Source organism: Pan paniscus, chromosome 3 (assembly GCF_029289425.2).
Source record: "Pan paniscus chromosome 3, NHGRI_mPanPan1-v2.0_pri, whole genome shotgun sequence".
Classification (NCBI taxonomy): domain Eukaryota; kingdom Metazoa; phylum Chordata; class Mammalia; order Primates; family Hominidae; genus Pan; species Pan paniscus.
The window spans coordinates 100,351,963-100,377,909 of NC_073252.2; the positions used below are offsets into that span (position 1 = coordinate 100,351,963).

Genomic DNA, 25,947 nt, shown 5'->3' on the forward strand with positions numbered 1-25,947 from the left:
TTGAGAAAAATTGTTCCAACAGAAAATCTTTTAGAGTAACTAGGAAACCCTAATAATATATAACAGAGCAAAGAAAACTATGGTCGAGAGAAAGGAAATTAATCAACTGACACACCTCGAATAAGCCACTAACGGATATTTTCCTTTACTTTCCCTTTAAAACAATTCTTTTGACTTGTATAAACTTCTTCCTACTGCCTTTCTAAAATGTAGCAGATATTAACCTAAGAAATTTATTTATACACAAGATTTAAAATGAAGGAAGTTATTCAAAGACTAAACTTAAAAGTCTTTTTCATGTTACAATTTAAATGTGAAATCCACAACTAGAGCATGATGACATCAGCAACATTTGTTCTAATCCCTCCTATGCCACCATGTGACAGGGAGCAAGTTATCACAGAGTTCCTTCGACTGTGAAATGAAGACATTGTACTAAATGATTCATTTATTTATCAACAACTTATTGAGTTTCCATTCTGTTCCAGGTACCCTGTGGAGGGTTTAGGCTGTAACAATATGGTCCCTACTAGCTCCAAAGCTTAATTATTTTCTTAACAAATTGCATGAAGTGTAAATGGAACAGGCTAGCCTTTACACTAACACTTCCTTTCATGTAGAAACAATAAAAAAATAGAAAATCCTGTGATGGACTCTTTGTAGGAATTTAGATTTCCAGAAAATTTACAAAATTGTACAAAATCAAATGACAAATGCCAACTAAAACAGTTTCCAGAAGTTGTAGAAAAAGATAAAATGCAAATTCATTTTTAAGTACAAAAGCAGTTTGCAATTAACTGGAGAACATTTTATTCCTAATTCTCCTCCTCCCACCTCTACCTAAGCAGCTAATCATTATATTTATTGAACTTCTGAAATTTGTAAAACACTCTGTTGAATGCTATGGGAAATACACAGAAATGGAAAACACAGCTTCTGTCTTCAAGAAGTGTATTTACATTGGAGAAACAAGCCATAATATATATGGATACATTAAAAAAAAACATGCAATATATATCCAACAGAGAGGGGCTTACTTCAGAGCAACCATCTAAGAGGTTTTACAGTTACTCCAATATCACTTCACTACTCCAAACACTTTGGGGACCAACACTTTCAGAATCAGCCTTAAATCCTGCAATACATCTCTTTGCTATTTCATTAGTGGCAAATCTGCACCTTTGGATTTTTGTTTGCTTGTAGGCACAGATAAAAGCATTTGGAGCAAATATTTTTTTAATTAATATGAAATGAATGGGAAACTGTTAGTAATAGGATTCATCATCACTGTCATCACCAATGTGGTCGTAGTAGAAATAGTAACAGCAAAGGCACATAGCATTTATAATGTGCTAGGCACTGTTCTAAGCACTTCAAATACCGAATTCATTTGGAACAATTCTATGAGGAAAGTACAACTGTTACCATCATTTTATAGTTGAGGAAATTAAAGCACAAAAAGGTTGGTAAACTTACCCAGAGATACAAAAAAAGAGTGAATGGGCATTTTTGGCAACAGTGCTTTACTACTACAAACATATCGGGGATGGGGATCCTTCTCTGTAATAGGATCTGAAGGTAATTCGCAAGGAGACTTCCCCACCTCTCAGAAAACTCTTCTGAACGCTTGATGCAACATTGAGTAAGTATCAAATCTTTTTTATTTTAAGAAACAAAGTTTATCCACATAAAAAAAATCTATCTTTTCTTAAAATGTGGGCTTTTTACTTTATAGCTGTATCTTAAACGCACAACACAATAAACAATCATAATTTAGCACAGGTGGATTGGGTAGTTTGCATAAAAAATGCCCCAGAGCGGGAAGCAATTACAGCTGAAGGAGAAACAAAGGTGGTCATAGGGAAAGCCACAGAGGAAGTGACCTGGGCTTTGTAAAACTTAATGCCGTGATATACTTAATGAGATTATTTTGAATTAAAGCAGTTGTTTTCATCTTCCAATCTAATTTGTCTAATTACATGTTTAAAATTTCCTTATTGTGATGATTTCAGAAGAAGACCACAAAACCAAGTCTTGACTACCCGATATCACATACAGAGTCTGTATACAAACACCCTTAATTTTACAGAAGAAATTAAATTAATATATCAGGAGTGATTCTCTTACCTCTAAGTACAGATATTATTGACTCTATTTATTATGCCTCATATTCGCTCTATGAGCTTTGGTCCCAAATGATACTGTTGAGCAGGTAAGAGTTTTACATTTTTAATAGTTTTGAAACAAACCAAAGTCAGCAAACCTTCACAGAAACTTCTTTTTTAATTCACCTAGAATTAAATCACTGAGCAGAGAGAACACTAAATTCAAGTTCCTGTAGTTGAATTAGTGAATATGCCTATCTCTCTCTTTCCTTTTTAAATTTTTGTTTTCTATTGTTATTGTTATTCACTTGCTTGCTTTCTTGTCTGAGTTTTACTCTAAATATGAGGCTATTTCTATCCTCAGCCATGATGAGGCAATTCAGCCTAGTGAAAAGACACTAAGTCTGGAATCTAAAACTGAGTTCAAGCTTGGCTGTGAGAAGAATTACCGTGTAATCTTCAGCAAGACTTGTAACACCTTTCACTTAGTTATTAATGGGGATGGAAGTCAAAGCACTGTGTAGTGTTATCAGAATGGGGGAGAAAGAATATCATGCACCAAAGTTAAAAAAATAGAGGGGAGACTATGTTGAATCCCAACATAAATTGGAGGGCAAAAAACAAAATTTTTTTCAAAAAAAGTACTTAGAAATTAAAATGGAGAAAACAAATGGGCTTATTGCAGAACAGTTTAAGGAAGGAGGAGAAAGTTGTAGAGGATGAGGAGGCCTGGGGGAATAGGGAGCACAAGGAAAGGGAGAAGTAGCATGAGGAGGAGGAGGAAGACAAGTATAAGGAGGATGAGAAGGAGGATGAGGAAGAGGAAGAAGAGAAGGATGATTAGGAGGAGGACAAGGTGGAGCATGTGGAGAAGGAGGAAAAGGAAAACAGGGAGAACAAGGAGAAGGAAATGAGCAAGCATGAGTAAGAGGAGCAGGAAGAGGACTAAAAGGAGGAGAAAGATAAGGACAGACAAGAAGGACACAAAGGAGGAGGTGAAGAATATACGGAAGAGTCTCTTTTAATAAGTACAGAATGTGAATCTAATTCTATTCCACTAAATCTCATAAAAGGCTATTACAGAGGATAGCTTCAGTAATAAAGTGAACAAGAAAATCTGATTGTCACTCAGTATCCTTCATCAACCATCCAAATGTTTGCTTAATGGACCTACATATAAAGCGCAGAGTGGTGCAGAGGGAGGATATATATAGGTTCAGCATTCTCTTCTCCTACCAGGGGGAATCTGGCTTTCCAGCACTAAAGAAGTCCCAAACTTCAAAAGCCAAGGCTGATGCTGAGCCCCCAAAAAGCTATCACTGTCCAACAGGGCAAGAGGACCAGGTGGCTGTATGTGGTAGCAGAATGATTCCACTGGATTCCTCCCATTATAAGGGGATGCTCTTGGACTCACAAAGATAGACATATACAATATATGTCTTCCCTGCCTTCAGTGCCTCTGCAAGCACCATCATTCATGGACTTATAGTGCAACTGATATATAGCCAAGGTTTCCTGTGAAAACTATCTCCTAACCATTTTTTAGCAAAGGAAGTGAGACAGTGGGCTCAATACATATAATTCATGGATCACATCACCTGCACCCTCTAGTAGCAACCAGTTTGACAGAATGATGAAATGTCCTGATGAAGCCTCAGCCAGGGTGCAAGCCAAGAGATAACACCCTGAGAGGTTGGAGTTCTGTTCATAGGTTGGGCAGCCAAGTATATGGTGTCATCTCTGCTGTAGAGAATGCACAAATCCAGGAACCAAGAGGTGAGAGTAAAAGGGGTATAGGTCAGGCTCAGGGGCTCCTGCCAGTAATCCCAGCACTATAGGATGCCAAGGGGGAGGACTGCTTGAGGCCAGGTGTTCAAGACCAACCTGAGCAACATAACTAGACCTCGTCTATACAAAAAATATATTACTTTGGGAGGCCGACGCAAGCAGATCACGAGGTCAGGAGATCGAGACCATCCTGGCTAACACGGTGAAACCCCGTCTCTACTAAAAATACTAATAAAAAAAATTAGCTGGGAGTGGTGGCGGGCGCCTGTAGTCCCAGCTACTCAGGAGGCTGAGGCAGGAGGATGGCATGAACCCGGGAGACAGAGCTTGCAGTGAGCCGAGATCGCAGTGAGCCGAGCCTGGGTGACAGAGCGAGACTCCATCTCAGAAAAAAACAGAAAGAAAGAAAAAATTACCCAGGTATGGTGTCATGAGCTTATGTTCCCAGCTACTCGAAAGGCTGAAGGAGAGTTACAGAGAGCTATGATTGCGCCACTGCACTCCAGCTGGGCGACAGAGTTAGACCTTGTCTCTAAATAAATAAACAGATAAATAAAGTAATCTATCTTATTTTTATGCCTAATACACCACTTAAAGAATTCTTACTGACAGGCCAGATGGCCAAGTAGGAACAGCTCTGGTCTGTAGCTCCTAGCCAGACCAACGCAGAAGGTAGGTGATTTCTGTATTTCCAACTGAGGTACCCAGTTCATCTATTCAGGACGGTTAGACAGTGGGTGCAGCCCTCTGAGGGCAAGCAGAAGCAGGGTGAGGACCCAGGAAGTGCAAGGAGCCGGGGACCTCCCTCCTGGAGCCAAAGGAGGCCATGAGGAGCCATGCCATGAGGGACAGTGCTCTCCAGCCCAGATACTATGCTTTTCCCAAGGTCTTTGCAACCTACAGACCAGGAGATTCCCTAGGGTGCCTACACCTCAAGGGCCCTGGGTTTCAACCACAAAACTGGGTGGTTGTTTGGGCAGACACCAAGCGAGCTACAGGAGTTTTTTTCCATACCCCAGTGGTGCCTGGAACACCAGCAAGACAGAATCATTCACTCCCCTGGAAAGGGGGCTGAAGCCAGGGAGCCAAGTGGTCTTGCTCAGCGGGTCCCACCTCCAAGGAGCCGGGAAAGCTAAGACCCACTGGCTTGAAATTCTCGCTGCCAGCACAGCAGTCTGAAGTCAACCTGGGGTACTCGAGCTTGGTGTGGGGAGGGGCATCTGCCATTACTGAGGCTTGAGTAGGCAGTTTTCCCCTCATAATGTAAACAAAGCCTCCAGGAAGTTCAAACTGAGCAGAGCCCACCACAGCTCGGCAAAGCTACTGTAGCCAGACTGCCTCTCTAGATTCCTCCTCTCTGGGCAAGGCATCTCCGACAGAAAGGCAGCCGCCCCAGTGAGAAGCTTATAGATAAAACTCCCATCTCCCTGGGTCAGTGCACCCAGGGGAAGGGGTAGCTCTGGGCACAGCTTCCGCTGACTTAAACGTTACTGTCTGCCAGCTCTGAAAAGAGCAGCAGATCTCCCAGCATAGTGCTCGAGCTCTGCTAAGGGACAGACTGCCTCCTCAAGTGGGTCCCTGACCCCTGTGCCTCCTGACTGGGAGACACCTCCCAGCAGGGCTCAACAGACACCTCATACAGAAGGGCTCCGACTGGCATCTGATGGGTGCCCATCTGGGACGAAGCTTCCAGAGGAAGGAGCAGACAGCAATCTTTGCTGTTCTACAGCCAATGCTGGTGATACCCAGGCAAACAGGGGATGGAGTGGACCCCCAGCAAACTCCAGAAGACCTGCAGAAGAGGGGTCTGACTGTTAGAAGGAAAACCAACAAACAGAAAGCAATAGCATCAACATCAACAAAAAGAATGGCCACTCAAAAACTCCATCTGAAGGTCACCAACAGCAAAGACCAAAGGTAGATAAAGTCACCAAGATGAGGGAAAACCAGCACAAAAAGGCTAAAAATTCCAAAAACCAGAATGCTGCTTCTCCTCCAAAGGATCAAAACTCCTCACCAGCAAGGGAACAAAACCAGACGGAGAATAAGTTTGATGAACTGACAGAAGTAGGCTTCAGAAGGTGGGTAAAAACAAACTCCTCTGAGCTAAAAGAGCATGTTCTAACCCAATGTAAGGAACCTAAGAACCTCGAAAAAAAAGTTAGAGGAATTGCTAACTAGAATAGTCAGTTTAGAGAAGAACATAAATGATCTGATAAAGTCGAAAAACACAGCACAAGAACTTCGTGAAGCATACACAAGTATCAATAGCCAAATCTATGAAGCAGAATAAAGTATATCAGAAATTGAAGAAAGTATATCAGAAATTGAAGATCAACTTAATAAAATAAAGCATGAAGACAAGATTAGAGAAAAAACAATGAAGAGGAACAAGCAAAGAATCCAAGAAATATGGGACTATGTGAAAAGACCAAACCTACGTTTGATTGGTGTACCTGAAAGTGATGGGGAGAATGGAACCAAGTTGGAAAACACACTTCAGGATATTATCCAGGAGAACTTCCTCAACCTAGCAAGACAGGCCAAAATTCAAATTCAGGAAATACAGAGAACACCACTAAGATACTCCTTGAGAAGAGCAACTCCAAGACACATAATCATCAGATTCACCAAGGTTGGAATGCAGGAAAAAATGTTAAGTGCAGCCAGAGGGAAAGATCATGTTACCTAAAAAGGGAAGCCCATCAGACTAACAGCGGCTCTCTCTACAGAAACTCTACAAGCCAGAAGAGAGTATGGGCCAATATTCAACATTCTTAAATAAAAGAATTTTCAACCCAGAATTTCATATTCAGCCAAACTAAGCTTGATAAGTGAAGGAGAAACAAAATCCTTTACAGACAATCAAATGCTGAGGGATTTTGTCACCACCAGGCCTGCCTTACAAGAGCTCTGAAGGAAGCAGTAAATATGGAAAGGAACAACCAGTACCAGCCATGGCAAAAACAAAGCAAAATGTAAAGACCATTGACACTATGAAGAAACTGCATCAACTAATGGGCAAAATAAACAGCTAGCATCATAATGACAGGATCAAATTCACACATAACAATATTAAGCTTATATGTAAATGGGTTAAATGGCCCAATTAAAAGGCACAGACTGGCAAATTGGATAAAGAGTCAAGACCGATCAGTATGCTGTATTCAGGAGACCCATCTCATGTAAGAAGACACACATAGGCTCAAAATAAAGGGATGGAGGAATATTTACCAAGCAAATGGAAAGCAAAAAAAAAAAAAAAAAAAAAACCAAAAAAGCAGGGGTTGCAATCCTAGTCTCTGATAAAACAGACTTTAAACCAACAAAGATCAAAAAAGACAAAAAAGGGCATTACATAATGGTAAAGGGATCAATGCAACAAGAAGAGCTAACTATACTAAATATATATATGCACCCAATACAGGAGCACCCAGATTCATAAAGCAAGTTCTTAAGACCTATAAAGAGACTTAGACTCCCACACAATAATAGTGGGAGAATTTACCACCCCACTTTCAATATTAGAGAAATCAATGAGACAGAAAATTAACAAGGATATTCAGGACTTGAACTCAGCTCTGGACCAAGCTGACCTAATAGATATCTACAGAACTCTCCACCCCAAATCAACAGAATATACATTCTTCTCAGCACCACATGGCACTTATTCTAAAAGAGACCACATAATTGGAAGTAAAACACTCCTCAGCAAATGCAGAAGAACGGAAATCATAACAGTCTCTCAGACCATAATGCAATCAAATTAGAACTCAGGATTAAGAAACTCACTCAAAACCACACAACTACATGGAAACGGAACAACCTGCTCCTGAATGACTACTGGGTAAGTAACGAAATTAAGGCAGAAAGAAATAAGTTCTTTGAAACCAATGAGAACAAAGACACAATGTACCAGAATCTCCGGGACACAACTAAAGCAGTGTTTAGAGGGAAACTTATAGCATTAAATATCCACAGGAGAAAGTGGAAAAGATCTAAAATTGACACCCTAATATCACAATTAAAAGAACTAGAGAAGCAAGAGCAAATAAATTCAAAAGCTAGCTGAAGACAAGAAATAACTAAGATCAGAGCAGAACTGAAGGAGATTGAGACATGAAAAACCCTTCAAAAAATCAATGAATCCAGGAGCTGGTTTTTTGAAAAGATTAGCAAAATAGATAGACTGCTAGCCAGACTAATAAAGAAGAAAAGAGAGAAGAATCAAATAGACACAATAAAAAAAATGGTAAAGAGGAGATCACCACTGATCCCACAGGAATACAAACTACCATCAGAGAATACTGTAAACACTTCTACGCAAATAAACTAGAAAATCTACAAGAAATGGATAAATTCCTGGACACATACAGCATCCCAATACTAAACCAGGAAGAAGTCGAAACCCTGAAAAGGCCAATAACAAGTCCTGAAATTGAAGCAGTTATTAATAGTCTAACAACCAAAAAAAGCCCAGGACTAGAGAGATTCACAGTCGAATTCTACCAGATATACAAAGAGAAGCTGGTACCATTCCTTCTGAAACTATTCCAAACAATAGAAAAAGAGGGACTCTTCCCTAGCTCATTTTATGAGGCCAGCATCATCCTGATACCAAAACCTGGTAGAGACAAAACAAAAAAAGAAAATTTCAGCCTAATATCCCTGGTGAACATCGATGCAAAAATCCTCAATAAAATACTGGTATACCAAATCCAGTAGCACATTAAAAAGCTTATCCAATATGATCAAGTAGGCTTCATCCCTGGGATGCGAGGATGGTTCAACATATGCAAACCAATAAACACAATCCATCACATAAACAGAACCAATGACAAAAAACACATGATTATCTCGATAGATGCAGAAAAGGCCTTCAATAAAATTCAACACCCTTTCAAGCTAAAAACACTCAATAAACTAGGTATTGATGGAACATATCTCACAATAATAAGAACTATTTATGACAAACCCACAGCCCACTTCATAGTCAATGGGCAAAAGCTGGAAGCAGTCCCTTTGAAAACCAGCACAAGACAAGGATGCCCTCTCTCACCACTCCTATTCAACATAGTATCGGAAGTTCTGGCCAGGGCAATCAGGCAAGAGAAAGAAATAAGGGGTATTCAAATAGGAAGAGAGGTAGTCAAATTATCTCTGTTTGCAGATGACATGATTATATATTTAGAAAACCCCATCATCTCGCCCCAAAACTCCTTAAGCTGCTAAGCAACTTCGGCAAAGTCTCAAGATATAAAATCAATGTGCTAAAATCACAAGCATTCCTATACACCAATAACAGACAAACAGAAAGCCAAATCATGAGCAAACTTTCATTCACAATTGCTACCAAGAGAATAAAATACCTAGGAATACAACTTACAAGGGATGTGAAGGACCTCTTCAAGGAGAACTACAAGCCACTGCTCAACAAAATAAGAGAGGACACAAACAAATGAAAAACATTCCATGCTCATGGATAAAAAGAATCAATATCATGAAAATGGCCATACAGTCCAAATTTATAGATTCAATGCTATTTCCAACAAGCTACCATTGACTTTCTTCAAAGAATTAGAAAAAAACTACTTTAAATTTCTTATAGAACCAAAAAAGAACCTGTATAGCCAAGACAAGCCTAAGCAAAAAGAACAAAGTTGGAGGCATCATGCTACCTGACTTCAAACTATCCTACAAGGCTACAGTAACCAAGGCAGCATAGTACTGGTACCAAAACAGATATATAGACCAATAGAATAGAACAGAGGCCTCAGAAATAGCACCACACATCTACAGCCATCTGATCTTCAACAAACCTGACAAAAACAAGCAATGGGGAAAGAATTCCCTATTTAATAAATGGTTTTGGGAAAACTGGCTAGCCATATGCAGAAAACTGAAACTGGACCCCTTCCTTACACTTTATACAAAAATTAACTCAAGATGGATTGAAGATTTAAATGTAAGACCTAAAACCCTACAAACCCTAGAAGAAAACCTAGGCAATACCATTCAAGACATAGGTATGGGCAAAGACTTCATGACTAAAACACAAAAAGCAATGGCAACAAAAGCCAAAATTGACAAATGGGATCTAATTAAACTAAAGAGCTTCTGTACAGCAAAAGAAACTATCATCAGAGTGAACAGGCAACCTACAGAATGGGAGAAAATTTTTGCAATCTATCCATCTGACAAAGGGCTAATATCCAGAATCTACAAGGAACTTAAACAAATTTAGAAGAAAAAAACAAACAGCCCCATCAAAAAGTGGGTGAAGGATATGAACAGACACTTTTCAAAAGAAGACATTTATGTGGCCAACAAACATATGAAAAAAGGTTCATCATCCACTGATCATTAGCGAAATGCAAATCAAAACCACAATAAGATACCATCTCATGCCAGTTAGAATGTCGATCACTAAAATGTCAGGAAACAACAGATCCTGGCAAGGCTGTGGAGAAATAGGAACACTTTTACACTGTTGGTGGGAGTATAAATTAGTTCAACCATTGTGGAAGACAGTGTAGCAATTCCTCAAGGATCTAGAACCAGAAATGCCATTTGACCCAGCAATCCTATTACTGGGTATATACCCAAAGGATTATAAATCATTCTACTATAAAGACACATGCACATGTATGTTTACTGCTGCACTATTTACAATAGCAAAGACTTGGAACCAACCCAAATGCCCATCAATGATAGAATGGATAAAGAAAATGTGGCATGTATACACCACGGAATACTATGCAGACATAAAAAAGGATGAGTTCATGTCCTTTGCAGGGACATGGATCAAGCTGGACACCATCATTCTCATTCTCAGCAAATTAACACAGGAACAGAAAACCAAACACCGCATGTTCTCACTCATAAGTGGGAGTTGAACAATGAGAACTTAAGGGCACAGGGAGGGAAACATCACACACTGGGGCCTGTTAGTGGGGTGGGGGGCAAGGGGAGGGATAGCATTAGGAGAAATAACTAATGTAGATGACGGGTTGATGGATGCAGCAAATCACCATGGCACATGTATACCTATATAACAAACCTATACGTTCTGCACATGTATCCCAAAACTTTAAGTATAATAATAATAAAAAAAAGAATTCTTGCCTCCTGTCCCCGAAACCTTGGACTTGATGAGTTTGATGGCCCTACTGTCCAAGGCAGTAATTCTTATACCAGGAAACATGGTCATTTTCTGATTCACTGGAAGTAGAGACTAACTCCTGGCAATTTAAATTTATTTATGGTCCCGAACCAACAGAGATGAGAAAGTCACTATAACTAGCTAGGGTAATCACACCTAATGATCAGGGGGAATTGATTTTCTGCTACAGAATGAAGACAAGGACAGTGCTTAGAACTCAGGGAATTCAGTGGGATGCCTCTTAGTACTCCCTTCCCGATAGTCCTAGTCAAGGGAAAATAGCAACGATCCCCCAATAAAAACAAGACTACCAAGCACTCAGATCTTAAAGAAATGAAGATTTCAATTGCCCTAACTGGAAAATGACTCATCCAGTCAAGGTGATGTCAGACAGTAAGGTAAATACAGAAGGTATTGTCGATGGGGGGCCCTATAATGAGCAGTTTAGGCCTCATGACCAGCTCCAGAAGTGAGCTGCAGCTATAATTAATGTTCCTTAATTGCATCCTCTTCTCCCAATATTTTATATGAAGAGTGTTGCTGGGGACCAATATTTTAGTCAGGTTGCAGTATTAGTAAAAGACATCATGGGAATGATATGGTAGTTGATGGGATTTTGTGCATACCCTGTGTTAGGAACATGCATTTGTCAACCACATGGAGGACAAGATTGGAGGTTGATAGAGAGAAAAGTGGTAGAGTATTCAAGGTATCTTTCATTTCTCCCTCCAGATCCGCTTTCCGCTCTTCTTTCCCCATAAGACCTGTAGGCACTCTATCAAAGGCCCTCATGTCCAGGTGCTCAGCAGGTTCCAGACAGTGAGCTCTAACAAAATTGGAGGGAAGGAGGAGTGGGGATCGGGATATTTATTCCCTTGGCTCCCTCCTTGAAGGTTAACTTAGGCTGGCTATGTCCACAACTAAAGATCACTGTTCCACGTACAGTAGCTTTCTACACAAAACTAGCTCCTTTCAGGTTCTAGAGAACTTTTTTACTTCCCTTTTCCCTTTGGACATAGGTTGTTGACAACTCCACTGTTACTAGCCTCAGGTTACTGCCCTGTGGTTCACCTACACCGTGCTCAGAGTTTTACAAACTGTCTCTCCCCTATTTATTATTTATCCTTATTTGAGTGGGCCATCTCTCTCTGGAAAGGATTTGACATATCCAAAGTCTAATGCTCATTCCACAACACAATACTATGAACTATATATACTGTTAAATAAGTTTTCATGAAAAAAGTAACAAAAGGATTACATAGACATGAATATATTAAAAAGAGTTAAACGCATTCTATAAACATAAAGTTTTGATAGGCTTTGCTTTCATTACTAGGTTTTCCAGTGATAAATGTTTGTATTTTATAGCTGGTGATTACTTGGTCCTTCTCCTTACCCTGAAAAGTCAGCTAACTACAACCAAAATGAAGCTTCACATGAGAAAAGAGAAATTATTTATCCTTTAATGCATGTAACCAAATATAATTCAAATGCACTTACCTTCCAGTCATTCAGTTTCAGGTAAAGCTCAAAACTATTTCCAAAACTCTCCTTGCTAATTAAAATAACGATTAACAAGAAAATAACAATTTCTAGAAACCTCGCAAGTTGTTTCCTGTCTCTCCAATCCTTCTGTGGAATGTGAGTAAAGTTGTTTTGGTCTTTAGTAGTTTAATTAATAATCAGTTATTTTCAGTTTGGGACCATAGCATTTTTACTGCCTTGAAAAGAACAATTTAGGAAAAACCTGAGAGGTTTTCAAGAAATGTGCTACTTTGCCAATGGAATCTAAAGTAAATAATAGTTAAATATTTATGTTTATCCTAATGGACTATTTATACCACTCTAAAAGGCTGCTTACTGTTGCTACAGATGAGGATGGCATTAATGCACTGGTACATTCAGGACACAGGATATCATTTCTTATAAAAAGCCCATAAAATGTACCTCCCCGCCTACACAACTCTCATTCTTACTGCAACATCTTAAAGGGATTCAGGAGGCACCAGGGAATTGTTTAAGTTTCAATGTAAGTTGGAGAAATCAGTTGCTAGGATCCTTAAAAGTAGTGTTTCCAAAATATAGGAATATCTACCCTGATCAGCCTCAAGGCTTTCAGAATAATTCATATGAGAAAACAGGGGTAGGATGGGATGCCGTGGAGAAACCAACCCCGTGCAGCAGCTGCCTGTCATGTCTTAACATTTGACATGAATTACGTCAAGAACTGAAATATTCAAGATCCCACTCAATATACTCCATGTGACTCACCTGCAAAAAAAGAGAGACTGCTTTCTGTGGCAGAGAAGATCTAGAAACACACGGTCAAGGAGCTTAGGGAAAGTGGTAAGAGGCAAAGACATAGATGAGAAGAGAGATTAGAGCCAGTGGTAACTGCAACCACCATGACAGAACAGGCACTTAGGACCAAGTGGGGGTGATAAGGAATAGGCAAGGTGCCAACAGAGAGACAAATATAAAGCTATTCTCTGCAAGGGGCAACTGGCACCCTGGTTTATATTTCAGTAGTTCAGAAAAACAGAGGCTGTCTCTACTCTGTACATGGAGCGTGAGAAGTAGGAGCCACACAGGATAAGGGTACCAGGACCACATTCCCTCTGAAAGCTGTCACTGTGCCACTCTAAAGATGTGCCGACCCGTTTAAGAAAAGAAGAATTGGGCATGAAATATACAGAATACACCACTGGAGCACAGAGCAGTAGTGATAATAATATTTACAGTAATAACAGAGCCTCCTGCCGCATTCTCACTATGCTCCTGGTACTGTCCTACACATTTTACATATACCATCGTTTAATCTTCACAACAGCCCTATATAGATATTATCCCCATTTTACAAATGAGGGAACCGAGGTATAGAAAGGTTAGGTAAATTAACCAAAGTCATACCTCTAGAAATGTGCAGAAACAGGATTTGAGCCTCCATGCCAAAGAAGCTAAGCCTGTGATACCTAGGAGATACAGGATTTTATTTTCTGAGTTGGTGGTTCCTGTTCACCCAGAATGTAGCACTGTAGGCACTCAGTGAGTGTTTGTTGACTAAATAAATGTGTAGTAATAGTAAAAGTACATCTTCTCTCATGACATGTTCACAAATCATTGTCCCATGAAGCATGTATTCCAGTCTTTCCAAAGAGCAAACACATGGACATTTATGCACAACATGGAAAGGGTGTGCATAAAAAAAGTTCATTAATCAATTCCAAATTGGTTCATCAATATAACATAAAATTCAGTGCAGAGATGCTTTTGTTGTTTGTCTGCCAATTCTTAGCTACTGAGAGTTGAAGAACTGGATTAAAATCTCCTGGAAGGACAAGATGTTTTTTTCCTTTTTGGCCGAGAATTTAGCGTTTAATGGGTGTTCAATAAATATTATTTTTAATTAAATGGTGGGGGGGTGCTGAATTAAGTAGAGAAATGAAATATCAAAATACATTTCAGTCAATGGATCTCAGAGGCTTCCCCCTCTATTCTAGTGATCAAGCAATTTTTTTTTTTTTTTTTTTTGAGACGGAGTCCCACTCTGTCGTCCAGGCTGGAATGCAGTGACGCAATCTTGGCTCACTGCAATTTCTGCCTCCCCGGTTCAAGCGATTCTCTTGCCTCAGCCTCCCAAGTAGCTGGGACTACAGGTGCGTGCCACCATGCCTGGCTAATTTTTTGTATTTTTAGTAGAGACAGGGTTTCACCATGTTAGCCAGGATGGTCTCGATCTCCTGACCTCATGATCCGCCTGCCTTAGCCTCCCAAAGTGCTGGGATTACAGGCGTGAGCCACCACACCCAGCCCTCAAGGCAGAAGACTTTTATTGGCAACCATCTTGCTTCTAACTTTGTGGACTTAACACAGTTTTTCAGAAGATCGTTTGGAAAGGGAGGGCATAAAAGTAAGAATATTAGCAATGAAAGCAGATAACCTGTTAAAGATTTATTGTTTGCAAGATGCTTTTCTAAATGCCTGTGATGAGTACATCATCCTGATTACAGAGGAAATAAATGAGGACACTGGAAGAAGGGACTTGCCCAAAACGACACAGCTAGAAAATGGGAAAGTCAGGATTTGTGCCCAGACTATTTGACTCCTAAGCCTATGCAATAAGAGGTCAAGAGACTTCCCAAGAGAATTGAGTTTTTCAGATGAGGAATTTCTGAATTAAGTAGCTTGTTGCTATAAGGTAAGAAATTATTATTTTATTGCTGTTTGCCAGTCTCCATCCTGGAAGGTGGAGTACCTCCAGGATTCAAGTACCTCTGGTTTTGAGTAGAAGACACTGAACTAATGTGCTGAGGTGTTCTGAGGATTGCTAACACTTCACACACACTTAAAATAATACTTCCAATCGTTGAGGAGAAAAAAAACACCATCCTAGAGCTTTCAAATCCACTACATATAATCTATTGTTTACAGATTGCAAAAACTGATTGCAAAAGACAGTTGTTTTCCTGACTGACCTGTTCTTAGTTTATAACATTTAATAAAATGTAATTTTGGAGCCAATGTCTTGTATTATTAACACTGTTTAAGTGTTAGAACACAGGAATGCTTACTTTGAAGAAGAATTTCTATCTAGAATGTTTTCCAATGTCATTTTATACAAGCATCCACTGTGCCTACCTACTCTGTTCATCTTTCTGTTCCTAAAACCCACTGAACTGTTTCCTACCCTAGAGATTTCTCACTGGCTGTTTGCTCAGCCATAATATTATTCTCTCGGATATTCACATGGATGGTTCCTTCTTACAATTCTGATTTTAACTTAAATGTGTTCTCCTTGAGGAAGTCATCCCTGACCACCCACACTAACATAGTGACCCAGACATCACCATATCACATTTTAATTCCCTGCAGGGCATTTTAAAATTTATTTTTGTATTTTATGTGTATAAATGTATGGGGTACAAGTATAATTTTGTTACATGTATAGATTGAGTAGTGGTGATGTCAGGGTATCCATCACCCAAATAAAGTATATTGTACCCATTAAGTAATATCTTATCATGCATCCTCTTCCCTCCTGCTCACCCTTCTGAATCTCCATTGTCTATCATTCCATATTCTATGTCCACATGTACACATTAGTTAGCTCCTACTTATAAGTGCCTGCATGGCATTTGTAACTCTATGATGTTGGGCTGTGTGTCCCACTAGAATGAACCAGAATGGCAGAGCACATGAGCATTTTCTGTCTAGTTTGTCATGGAATTTCTAAGGTGTAGAGCAGAGCTTGGCACTTGGCAGGTGATCACTGAATACATGAGAAGAAAATAAATGATGGAATGAATGACTGAATACCATCTTCCTATGCTTTAATATAGCATCACTGATTTAATGTATGGACCAGGATATCATTCAGAATATAAAATGTTGTCACAAAAGTAGCCTGATATATCACAGAGGCCCAGTTTAAGATTGCCATTATTGTTTTAATATAAAAGTTACATGATTCTGGGATTTTGATCAAAGTCACAAACACTATAAAAATTACAAAAAAAAATACAGACTATTTTTGCAAAAGTGATGTTTGTCCAAAAAAGAATTTTTGAGATTCTACTTTCTAAATGGAAACAATCTCTAGATTTGGGTGTTTGTTTGCAACCCAGGAAACTATTAATGATGGCTGATCCCTCACTTATTTTTTCCAATAAATATTTTGTAACCTGGTAATAGAGGAGGATACACTAGAAAGCATAAGACCAGAGGCCGGAATGTCTTATGGAACCCTCAAATGTAATCTCTATTGGTGTTTCCTCTGCTGCTAAATGTTTCTGACTTTTATCCACTTTCACTAAGTTGGTATAAAGGTTCGATAAAGTCATGTTCATTAAGCACTTTGATATTCCTAAGTAGAAAGAGATTCAGTAAAATAAAGTCTGTTCTTTTATTTTACTTTTAATGTTCTGATACCTGATAACAAATAAAAAGTAATAATATCTTAATCACTTCGAAAAAGAATTAGGCTCACACATTGGTCTCTCTTTCTACTTATTAGGATTCAAAACTTCTATAATAATACTTCTAAATAAATTGAGCCAATAATTAGCATGGAGAGCAAAGTTAAAGGCAGGAGAATGTCACCACTTAATTTAAATAAATGAAGAGTTATTAATTGAATTGAGAGCCTTAGAACGGGACTGAAATTCTCTATCTAAGAAGCAGACATATAGTAGAATCAAATTTCACCACCTAATCAATGCCCTAACTCTAACCCTTAATACTTTTATTAAGAGTGAGCACTTAAATTGTTCTTCAAATATCTTCAATTCTTTTTTTATTCACTAAGATTATTAGTGAAGTATTAATAGTTATAAAAGTGAAATTTGTTACCTGGAAATTTACCTCAGACACAAAACTGAATAGATATGATTGTAGAGACAAATAAATATTATAGATGAGGGTGTGTGTGTGTGTGTGTGTGCATGTGTGTATGTGTGCATGAGCCAGTCTGCTAATTACTATATAATATAGTAATGTCAACCTCAAAAAGCAGTTTGGCAAGACCACACTTCATTTACAGGATGCATTAGCTTTGGTATCTTTTTGATTTAGAATCCTTATTTTGAATATATAGAATAAATAAAATGGAATAATAAAATGTAGAGTAAATTCTGTCTCTGCAAGTGCTTCTTCAAGGGAGATGGATTTCATTTATTACAATAAAACACCTTATGGTTTGGCAAATCTTTCATCATGCAATCCACTGAGTAAAAGTTACTCACCAGGTCTTGATTCAGTATTCCCAAACTGCAGAATGCAGCATGCAAAGAATAGAGCACAATATAAATATTTTTAAATAAGCAAATAGCAGAAGCCAAAGAAAACAAAGTGGTCTATTTTAGTCATCCAACAATTATGAAATGGACATCCTTTATAAGGCAATCTTTTAAAAAGCTGATGTTAAAGACTGACCAGCAATAGAATAAGTATTTAAATATTCCATTGCTTCCCCTGGTTTGCCACTGGGCTTTCCACACAGTAGAATAAGCAATTCTTTCTGATGAGCAGAATAATTTACTTGAACCTCATATATTATTGGTTCATTTTTCAAGAGAAAAATGTATTGGCATTCATTATTAACTTTTTTTATCAATCAGCATGCATGACAGAACAACACAGCAATTCTTCATTACACTAATGGAGGAAAAATTAACTTGACATCAAGCCTAATTGACTAAAACCTCACTAATTCTTCTAAATAGGGATAAGTCCTGCTTGATTAGTGAAAGCAATTTAGTATAGAACATGTTTAGATAGATGCACTTTTATTGCTTTCCAGAACTTAACACTAACAAACTGGGCTCTCCAGCATCAAAGGCGAGATACGGTTGAGGTTCTTCAGAAAACCTGCCACAGTGTATGGATAAGACTAACACAACATATCAAACACATAATAACAACTTGGAATTTCTCTAGATAATTTAGAAGCTTTAGGTGCAATCTTGCCAAAAAAAATTGTTTCAAAAGAAATTTTTACAGATGCTGCCAAAATACTCTATAGCCAAGCCCATAGCAAAATAAAACAAATCATAAATTATCAGCTATGACAGACTGGTAATCAAAACTAACAAGGTTTCACTATGCGGGCAATCCTCAACTCACTACAAGTTGTTTTACGAAAGTTCATTTGTAAGCTAATTGTTAGAAATCATAACTTATTACAGCAATATTCTCATTAGGAAATTAGTATCATGTATATGGAGCAAACATGAGCTTGGGATGCAAGACCCCAGAAGGGGACCTCAGCATAGTTTTGCTGTTTATTATCTGTGTGAACTTGAGGGAGTCACTGTACTTAACTGGATCTTAATTTATGCAGCTGTAAGTTGACTTAATACCAATTTCATAGTGCTATTGTAGGAATTTAATATAATAATAGCTAAAAAGCTACCCCAGTGCCCTCTACTCTTACCCATAGCCATTTATGTTCCTTTTTCAAGTATTTCTCTATATCAGAGAGTATTGGCTGGCAGGTCATAGAGGAGCATCAGTGAGTTCATGAACCCCTTTAAGTTGTATGCAAAATTTGGTAGGTCTGTTGCAACAGGTAATGGGCTTCATCAAGCGGCTGTCTAAGGGAATGATTAAAAACCATTGTTCTATAGCCACTTTCTTGAATGTTTCAAAATTAGAAAATGACAAATGTTTAAAAACAATGACTGGAAGCACTCTCTGCACTTAAGTTGCTGTTCTGCCCAACCGTATTATCCCAGTAAAGTCTTACATATCTGTCAAGATGGATACAAGTTCAAGATGGATACAAGCATGATTTTTCTCAGAAGAGCATCCTTGACCATTTCACTTTCATCATGTTCCATCCCAATATGCGCCACTCCACTTGCATCACATCCCACCCCAAAACACACCACATCTCTCTCAACATAGCAACTTGCGTATGCCTCTACTCTAGTACTCATCACACTACACAATAACTATTTTTTATGTCAGTTAAGTTCTAGTTTTACATGCTCAAAAATTTCTAGTCAAATAAATATGAATTTTTTCACAAAAATAAATGTATACTTAGATTTTATTTAAAGTAGCCATTTTAATTGATGAGAAGCATACAAATCAGGATGTAATTTTGCTTTTTTAAAAGAACTCTGAGTGTAACAAATCTAAGTTCAAATCGTTACTCTGATGTTAAACCTCCCTGAAATTCAGCTTTCCTATCTGTAAAATCAAGATAATTACACCTAAATGAATGTTGCATATGAATAATATTTACAAAGTATGGGTATATTTCTTGCATGTGACAGGTACCACCAGCATCACACTACCAACTACCACCATTATTATTTCTATTAGTTATTCAGGAGTGACAGGTACAGGCATACCTCTTTTTCCTGCACTTCACTTTAATGTGCTTCTCAGATATTGTGATTTTTACAAATTGAAGGTTTGTTGCAACCCTGCATTGAGCAAGTCTATCAGCACAATTTTTCTATCAGCATGTGCTCATTTCATGCCTCTGTGCCACATTTTGGCAATTCTCACAATATTTCAAACTTTTTCATTATTATTATATCTATTATGGTGATCTGTAATCAGTGATTTTGATGTTACTATTGTCATTGTTTTGGGACACCATGACTGTGCCCCCATAAGATGGCAGACTTAACCAATTAATGTTGTATGTGTTCTGACTGCTCCGGTGACCAGCCATTCCCCCATCTTCCTCCCTTCTGTAGGGCCTCTCTATTCCCTGAGACACAAGACAATTGAAATTATGCTAACTAATAATCCTAAAATGGCCTCTATGTGATCAGGTAAAAGGAGAATTGCATGTCTCTCACTTAAAATCAAAAGATAGAAATGATTAAACTTAGTGAGGAAAACATGTCAGAAGCCAAGATAGACCAAATCTAGGTTTTTTTGTGCCAAACAGCCAAGCTGTGAATGCAAAGGAGAACTTCTTGAAGGAAATTAAAAGTGCTACTCCAATGAACACACAAATGATAAGAAAGCAAAGCAGCATTATTGCTGACATGAGTAAAATTTGAGTGGTTTGGATAGAAGATCAAACCACCCACAACATACCCTAAAGTAGGAGCAAGCCCCTCTTTTCAATTCTATGAAGGCTGAGAGAGGTGACAAAGCTGAAGAAGAAAGGTTGGAAGGTAGCAGAATTGGTTCATTGGGTTTAAGAAAAGAAGCCATCTCTATGACATAAAAGTGCCAAGTGAAGTAGCAAGTTCTGATGGAGAAGTTATCCAGGAGATCTAACTAAAATCATTGATGAAGGTGGCACACTAAACACCAAATTTTCAATGTTGGTAAAACAGCCTTCTGTTGGAAGAAGATGCCATCCAGGGCTTTCATAGCTAAAGAGAAGAAGTCAGTGCCTGGTTTCAAAGCTTCAAAGGACAGGCTGACTCTCTTGTTTGGGGTTAATGCAGCTGGTAACTTTAAGTTGAGACCAATGATCATTTACCATTCCAAAACTCCTAGGGCCCTTAATGATCATTTACCATTCCAAAACTCTTAGGGCCCTTAATAATTGTGCTAAATTTACTCTGTCTGTGCTCTAGAAATGAAACAACACAGCCTGGATGGTAACACATCTGTTTACAGCATGGTTTACTGAATATTTTCAGTCCACTGTTGGGACCTACAGCTCAGAAAAATAAAAGAAATTCCTTTCAAAATATTACTGCTCATTGACAGTGCATCTAGTCACCTAAGAGCTCTTACGGGGATGTACAAGGAGATGAATGTCGTTTTCATGCCTGCCAACATAATATCCATCCTGAAGTCCATGGGTCAAGGAGTAGTTTTGACCTACAAGTCATATTATTTAAGAAATACATTGTGTAAGACTGTAGCTGCCATAGTAGTGATTCCTATAATGAATCTCAGCAAAGGAAGTTGAAAACCTTCTAGAAAGTATTCATCAATCTAGATGCCATTAAGAACATTTATGATTCATGGGAGGAGGTCAAAATATCCACATTTACAGGAGTTGGGAAGAAGTTGATTCCAACCTTCATGGATAACTTTGAGGTGTTCAAGAATCCAGTAAAGGAAGTCACGGTAGGTGTACGGGAAATAGCAGGAGAATTACAATGAGAAGTTAAGCTTGAAGATGGAAGTGAATTGCTGCAATCTCATGATCAAACTTGAATAAATGAGCAGTTGCTTCTCATGAATGAGCAAACAAAGTGGTTTCTTGAAACAGAATCTACTGCTGGTATAGATGCTGTGAACAACGTTGAAATGACAACAAAGGATTTAGAATACTTCATAAATGTAGTTGACAAAGCAGTGGTAGAGGTTCAGAGGATGGCATCCAATGTGGAAAGAAGTTCTACTGTGGGTAAAATGCTGTCAAACAGCATGTTCTCGCATGTACAGAGAAATCTTTCATGAAAGAAGCAATCGATGTTGCAAAATTCATTGTTTTAAAATACTTCCACAGTCACTCCAACCTTCAGCAACCACCACCCTGGTCAGCAGCCATCAACATCAGAGGCACGGCCCTCCACTTACAAAAACATTAGAACTTGCTGAAAGCTTGGATGATCAGTAGCACTTTTTAGCAATAAGGTATTTTTAAATTAAGATATCAATGTCATTTTTTAGACATAATGACAGTGCACACTTAATAGACTACAGTGTAGTGAAAACATATCTTTTATATTCACTGGTAAACCAGAAATCATGTGACCTGCTTTATTGTGATATTTACTTTATTGCAGTGGTCTGGAACCAAATTCATCTGATTTTGACAACGACTATGGTTCAGAGAATATCTGAGCAGGGACAGCCTTCCAGGAGGTAAAGAACATAATGATGTTTCTGCAACTTCATACAAAGAAGCAGACTACTTTCATGTGATCACCTGGCTCCCAGTGCACTCCAGAGTTTCAAGGCATACTGTTCTCCTTGTCTACAACAGTGTGTGATTCTAACTAGATGGGCCACCACTCTGTATCTCACAGCTGTGTAGTACATGGTTGAGTTTGTAGGTGTGAAGAAGGTAAACGTCAACAATTTGGCCCCTGAAAATGAGGACACTGGCTCAGGGCTGAGGATTCTGACTTTCTACTCCGCAATGTATTATCATCGCTAGTCAACGTGAACCACACTAAGAGAGAGCCTATTAAAAGCCTTTCCCACTTTTCCCCAACCCCACAGTCCTTCATTACTACTTCCCACCTGCCTGAAATTGAGAACATCTAACTCACAATCCACCCACAAACACTTTCTCCACCTTCCATCCCATCTTAGAATAAGAACCCTTTTCCTTTTCATTGTGAACAGCTCCACTTGTACTCTATTTTCATTTTTTCTCCAGAAATGCGCTCCATAAGATATCCCTACCATGACTTCCATTCTCTTTTGAACGTTCAACCTCTCCCTGTCTGCCTGGCCTTTCCTCTCTGTCTTAAATCTAACACAATCCCAAATCCTGATACTCCACTGAACTGCTCTTCTCCCTCATTTTTTTTCACTTCAATGACAAACTCCTTAAAATAGTTTACTTTTCTAGTCTTTTCCTATATCTCTTTACCAGATCCAGCCCTTCCTCTTCTTTCAGCTACTTGCAGCAAAATAATGTTCCCCAGAGTAGCTACATGTAACTTTAGAAGCATTGAAAATTTATGCATTCTTTGCCAAAGCCTTTTTTAAACCAAGGAATGAGTTATTCAGCACACACACACACCACACAGCAACACTTCCTAAATACACTTTGGACCTCTCACCTTACCCACAGAGTTTCTGCTGTCCTTGGCAGATCTTCCCAATCTCCTCTTTCTTGAAAATTATTCCAAAATGTTCTCTCCCTAACCCACACCAGTTCTCTATCTTCAGATAAACATACTATGGAAGATGATCTATTATTCTCATTCGTCTGAGCCAGGGCAATGCAAACAAAGACACACCTTCTCAAAGAAGGTCCAATATACTAGGGTCCACAGGGGTTCCTGTATTCACAGCTAAAAATATACCACCACTCCATTCCACTCTGGCCCCTGGTCATTTTCTTCTGTTTCTTCTGTTTTTTCTTTGTTATGCCCCTAAGGATGGGATTGCCTAGCACATGGGACTTTGTCCATCAAGCTCTCTTCTAATGAACCTGACACTAGGAAATGTGTTCTCAGGAAGAAGCAAACCATCAAAATTCAATCCATCAACAGACAAATGGACAAAGAAAATGTGGTATCAACACACAAGAGAATACTATGCAGCCTTTAAAAAGAAGGAAATCCTGTCATTTCCTTCTTTTTAAAGGCTGCATATTTTAAAACCTGGGAGGATACTAAGCCAGGCACAGAAATAAATACTGCATGATTTCATTTTCACATGGAATCTAAAAAAGTTGAGCTCATAAAAACAAAGTAGAGTGTTTGATACCAGAGGCTTGGGGACTGGGAGGAGGAGAGATGTTGGTCAAAAGGGACAGAGTTACCCTTAGAAAGGAAAAATAAGATTTAGAGCTCTATTACACAGCCTAGTGACCATAGTTAATGATAGCATAATGTATAGTTCAAAACTGCTTTTAAAAAAGTAGACTTTACATGCTTTCACCACAAAACAAATGAAAAATAGGTGAAGTGATGAATATGTTAATAAGTTTAATTTAATCTTTCTACAATGTGTACATATATTAAAACATAACATTATACCCTATAAATATATGCAATTATTATTTGTCAATTTAATTAATTAACTTCTAAAAATTCAATCCAACTGCCTTTATAGCCTTTGCTCAAACTTGCTATTTGATTTTGTTCTCTGCAAACTGCCATGGAGGCCCTGTTCTCTTAGTCTATTCTGGAAGCCCTCATATATATCACTCTTGGCTATAAATTGCTCTTACATGAACTAATCCATCTATTTTTGAATCTTCAAAATGATCCCCATTATGTCTTCAAGAAACCCCACTGCATAAAATGCTTTCCTCCTTCCAGTTGATAAGTGCTTATAAACCTGGCATATGATTCAATGACTTTGAACCAAGTCTCCTACTCTTTCAACAGTTGCTCAATATTCCATCATTGAAATAGAGGACTTTGTGGCTTTGCATCTATACATAATGTTAGATGCTGTTTCTCTTACTTAATCCCCATCACCCTCACTTCTCAGGAGCATGATGGTGATGTATGGTTGTATGGTAGACACGGAAATAATAAGATTTAGTATTTAATGCATACCTTCTCTTAGTCATAACTTTAAAAATATTTCATTTAATCCTCATAATAATCCTGCCTTGTAGATATTATTGCCAGTTTACAGATGAAGAAAGTGAGTTTTAGAAGTTGAAGTAACCCAATTAGTTATCAGAGTCAGATTTAAACTCAAATCTACCTGACTCAAGTACTTTTGACAAAGATAAGTTGCTCTAATGTTCATGTTACTAATTAACACCTAATGAACAATGTGTAATTCAAAAATGACACAAATTTTGTGAGGAAATATAATTATTCACTCATTTAATTTTTCACTCTGCTTTAAGCCTCCCTAATTCTTAAAGTAGAAAAATCAGCCAAGTACAGATTACCTATATTTAGCTGTAATATAGAAAAAGAAAAAAGTTGCAATGAAATCCAACACTGAGAAAAATGTTTCTTAATCTAATTAAGGCTATTTAAAAGAAAAAGAAAAGAAAGCAACCTACTGAGCTTAGAAGCATTCCTATTAAAGTTGGAAACAAGACAAATTACCAACTATCACCACTTCTACTCAACATTGTCCTACGAGCCCTTGCCAATAAAACAAGAAAAATAAGAGTTAAAACAATTAGAAAACAAATTAAAAAGGGCTTCTTTGCTCCTCAATATGGATGCAGAAAGTCCAAAAGAATAAACAAACAAAACAATACTGGGAGAATTCAGCACTACTGCAGGACGCAAAACCAGTGTACTAAAATCAGTGTACTCTTACATAGCAGTAATAATCAACTAGAAAACAGTAGGAAAAAAGATATCATTTGTGATACCTGTGGAGCTACAAAGTAATTAGGAAGAAATCTAACAGAATATTTTAAAAATATTTCTAATATAGTAAATTACCAAACCAAAAAATCTTAAATATCATAAAAATGTAAGCTGCAGCCTAGTTAATCTCTAAATTCAATGCAATGTCAATGAAAATCTCCACAGTGATATTGATATGGAAAAACAAAGACAACTTTTAGTGAAAAAACAAGGTGAGGAGCAGACCTTGTCTTTATAGCTGACTAAAAACTATAATAATTATGGCAGTGTGGTGGTAGGTCAGAGTTTTGTTTTTTTTTTTCCAAATAGACAAGTGAAAGAGACTAGAAAGCCAAAATACAGATACATTAATACATACAAACTTGATACATGGCAGGAATAAAATGATCTGTTCAGCAAAAGAAGCGAGGATAACTGCTTATTTATACAGGAA

The 25,947-nt window shown here is 38.1% G+C and overlaps 1 protein-coding gene across 2 annotated transcripts in view; it reads right to left on the reverse strand.

Annotated features, from left to right (window-relative positions):
- The window catches only part of SLC39A8 (solute carrier family 39 member 8), a 90,912-nt gene that overhangs the window by 12,393 nt on the left and 52,572 nt on the right, over positions 1-25,947 (reverse strand). The window lies entirely within an intron of this gene.